We start from the raw sequence: 4382 nt of genomic DNA on the forward strand, positions 1-4382 counted from the left end.
AGCTGTACAGAGCTCTGCCTGTCCAGTGCCTGCTCCATGGAATCCTGGACACATGGGGAGCATTGGAGTGAACCAGCTGGTTCAGAAGTTCCTGCATAGGGCTGGGCCATGCTGGCCATAATCTCTACTTGTTTATTCTGCCCATGCTGACAAAGCAGTTGATGTGGCAGTGAACGAAGGGGAGGAAAAGGTGCAGCTGGTGGGAAGAGAGCAGGTAGAGAGGCTGCTCAGGGAAGCTTCCAAAGCATGTCCTGCTATTTCAGTCCCTACAGCTGTAGAAGATGAAGTTCCTCCCATGGGAAAGGGAGGAGATCTCCTCTGTGCAAGTGAGATGGCAGTACTGAGGAGGTGTAGTCTTCATACTGCACAGCAGGAATGTGTGCATGGGGAGCACACAGCATGTATCCCCTAGTGGCACCACACTCCAGGGCAGGAACATAAAACACTGAGAACTCTTGCTTGGGCAACAGGACTGTTTCCAGTGCTGGGGAAAAAAAAAAAAAAAAAAAAAAAAAAAAAAAAAAAAAAAGAAAAAAACAACACCACCGACAAAACCCAAAAACAAACCACCCCACCCCACCCCACACACACAAAAAAAACCAAACAAAAAAAAAACAAACAAAAAAACAAAAAACCACCCCAAACCACCAAAAAAACCAACCAAACAACCCCCCCCCCCAAAAAACACAAAAACAAACAAACAAACAAACACCCCAAACCAAAACAAACAAAAAACCCAACTAGCCAGAAAATCATGGGCTGCTGCTTGGAGCAGGGAGCAGCCATTTCCCAACAAATCACGAACAACAGTGCTTGGGCAGAGCTCTGCTGCTGGCTGTTGCCTCCCAGCATCTCTGTGGCCAGGTGCTTGGCATTTCCCATCTATGAAAGACCAAAAGCATCCTAGAGGCAGGGGGGGGACTAGCCCCCACAAGCGAAGAAAGAAATGACCCATTTCCAGAGGGAGAAGCTGACAATGCAGCAGCAGGAGATGTCTCAAGTCTCTCCTTTCTCCACATCTGGCCTGGCAGGTGTTGCCTCCTCTTATGTTTCAGGAAAGTAGAGCAAGAAATTTTCAGGCCTGTGGCAGCTAGAAAGGGAGGTAGATGAAGAAGAGGGAATATGGGGGATTGCAAATGGGTTGCATTGTATGGGTCTCTAATGGGTTGAGTGCTTGGATCTCTAGCAAGTTCCCAGGCAGAGGTAACCACATGCAGGTGAGATAAAAGCCATGGTCAGGAAGAACGCTCAGCACTACATTCTTAAAGCATTCATGTTTGGACTCACTGTGTCTCTGGGCATAGTCCCTGCTGCTCCTACTCTCTCTGTGTCTGGGCAGTGTGAGATGGAAGTAGCTCCTGAGGGGGGTGCAATCCCTCTGGAGATGGCCCACATTCTCCCCAGTACTCTCAGGACCTGTGCTGGTGACAGTTGTCTCCTCATGTCAGCTGTGATGCCATTTATATGAGGACTGGGTGCATAGGTCACACACAAAACTTGTTCCCAAACACAATCCTTGCTCTCTGCCCACAGCCTCTCATCCTTCTTCACAAGGCAGCCCTTACTGAGTCAGCATCTTTGATGCTTAGGATGTAACTGAGTGTCCAAACTACTTACCCACACATTAATCTATACATTCATCTATCCCTTCCTCCCCTTGACAACTGATCCACACACCCATATATACATGTGCATGTCTCCTTCCCTCAATCCATGCATCCTTCCCTCCCTGCTGAACCACTGACTGCATATGTACCCTTTGCTCTCTACATCATCTCATGACATGTACAGATGTATGTTTCATGGCTATTCTGCTGAAGCTGCTTTTACTTCTTTCTTTGGCTCAGGATTTGGCACAAAAGGAAGCAGAAGCAGCCATGAGAGGTAAGTTGAGACTGTTTTGCTTCATAGTCCTGTGCAACTTGCCTCCTCCCCTGCAAAATGCGGGCTGATCCTGGCAGTGAGGCAGGGAGAGGAGGAGGCTAGTCCTGAGGGCTAGCTCAGAAATTTGGCAGGGTTGGTGGCAGTCAAACAGCCCAGGCAGTGCTGCACAACCGCCCACAACCAGTGCCCTGCTGCAAAGGCTTTTGCCAAAGCTATAGATTTCCCAAACAAGCTCCTGCCTGAGACATGATCTGGCCACCCTGTGCTGGATGGAGACAATGGATATGGATGTCTCTGTCTCAGTGCCAGAGACCTTCCCTGGTGTGTAGTATTGGCTGATGGAAATTTTTTAAACCAAGTATATCCCAGGCCATTTTCTCCTGCACTTTTTTCCTTCTGGGCTTGGGCTGGTCCCTGTTCCATGCCAGGAAGACGGACCCATCCCTGCCTCATGTGGATGCAGATAGGCTGCTTTGACCTGGCACATTCTCAGCATCTCCAGGCCTGGCTCATACCAGCTCCCCTGGTGATCTTGGCACAGCATCCATCCTGGGGAGGGTGGGATATGGCAGCAAAGGCAAGTTTGCATGTGCCTTTGCCTACTTGGGGCTGGGTGCATCCAGGCAGGGCTCTAGCCTGCAGCAGGAAGCCTCCTGCTAGCTAAGTGGCTGCACGAACCACCAGAGAGCCCAAGCCTGGAGGAAGTGCCCTGGCCCCACAGTGGGACAGGGAGGTGCTGCCACTGGGACTGCTCTCATGGTCCCTTCCTGTTTTTCTTCTTCATGGTTTGAAGACAAAGTTGATTTTGGCATCTGGATCCCTCTCCTTTATTCCGGATTGCTGCTCATCCCAGCCCTCCCCTTACATCTTCTCAGTCCACTGGAAAGCCCTGTTTACCCACGTCCAGCACCAGTGCATCTTCCCCTTTGGCAATGGGGAGAGCAGCACCCAGCACCAGGCATCTCTATTCCCCAAAGCACAGAATTTGCTGCTTCCTTTGGGTCCCCAAGGAATATTTACAGGCTGCTGGGGCAGGGAGCAGAGCAATAGGGCATCCCAGCAGGAAGCTACTTTGTGGTGCCATGCAGACACTCTGCCTGCTCTCTGTATCTCAGCTGCAGAATGGATGGCAGGTCATGACTCCTTCCATCAGAGAGGAAAGGGGTTACCCTCCAGGGCCATGGGCAGTAGGATACACTGATGCGGACCAGATGTGCCTCTCCTGCCCTCAAGCTGCCTGGCCAGGCAAGCCCCAGCTAAGGAAGGTGACACAGGCCTTGGCACAAGAGGACAGCAGATCCATGGGTTCCCCAGCAAGTAGCAACAAATTTCTATTTGGAGCATGCCTGGACCTTCTGACCTGCCTGGAGTTTGAAACCAGGCAGAACACAGGGGCCAGATCTGCTGTATCCCATCTTCTGGCTGCTATGCTGCTACATCTTAAGCAGGTATCAGTCTCTAAAACAGCACCAGGGAAATTACCGAGTTGTTTGCAAACACTGGAGCCACAGCTATGGGATGTATATCACCTGTGTTCCACAGCATCTCTGGACAACCACTGCCTTGATCCCTTCCATAGCAGCAGAGAAATGGGATCTGGTGGTGATAAAAGGAGGTTTCCAATGGTAAAGGCTGCCCATGCCATGCTGGTGACTGAGAAGAGACAAGGGGTGACCATGGCAAGACAAGGGTGACTGTGTGACACATCAGAATGTGTTGGTTGGGTTGGATGGTGGGGACCAGAGCCCAGCAGGTGATGGCGGTGTGATATAGCTGGAGCTGTCAAGCTATGGGATACACTTGGGAGAGGTGATCTGGCTGCTGAGCCTGGAAGTACAGGCAAGATCTGGCTCCTGACACCTCCCCAGCTTGGCTACCTGCCTTACCTACCCCGTGGAGAGCTCTGCTCTGGTCCAGGGATAGTGCCATGCCAGTAGCACACTGCAGATAGAGGGCTGACTCCCAGCTCTCTCATTCAGCCTGTCTGTGCTCATGAGGGACACTGAGGGCCTGCAACCACACAGAGCCAAACATGGAGAGCCCCATGACCTCACAACCAGGGCAACCAGTGAAAACAGCAGGGAGCCTGTGGGCACACAATACATTGCAAAAGGCACAGCCTGCCCTAGTTCCCTCCAACTTAGTCCACAGGACCCTTTTTGCGTGCCCTAGTCCAGGCTCCCTCTGCATTGTGGGTTCACGGGGAGCCCCAGGACCCAGGTGGGTCCCCACTCTGCACTGTCTCTGCTCCCTGTGCTCCATGCGTTGCCTAAGTCTGAATTTCCACCCAGCTCCATCTGGATCTCATTGGGCTGCTGGCACTGAGCACCAGGGTCAGGAGGTGCCAACACATGGAAGCCATTAGAAGGGCTGGATGGAGGTGCTGCAAGGGGGCCACATGCAAAGCAAGGGGGGCTGTGCAGAGGGTCCTCTCTCAGCTGTCATGCTGGTGAGGGCAGGGCAGATGTCCCATACAGCTGCCTGTCTGCATCCTCTTC

Source organism: Zosterops lateralis (genome assembly GCF_965231275.1).
Source record: "Zosterops lateralis genome assembly, chromosome: Z".
Taxonomy (NCBI): Eukaryota; Metazoa; Chordata; class Aves; order Passeriformes; family Zosteropidae; genus Zosterops; species Zosterops lateralis.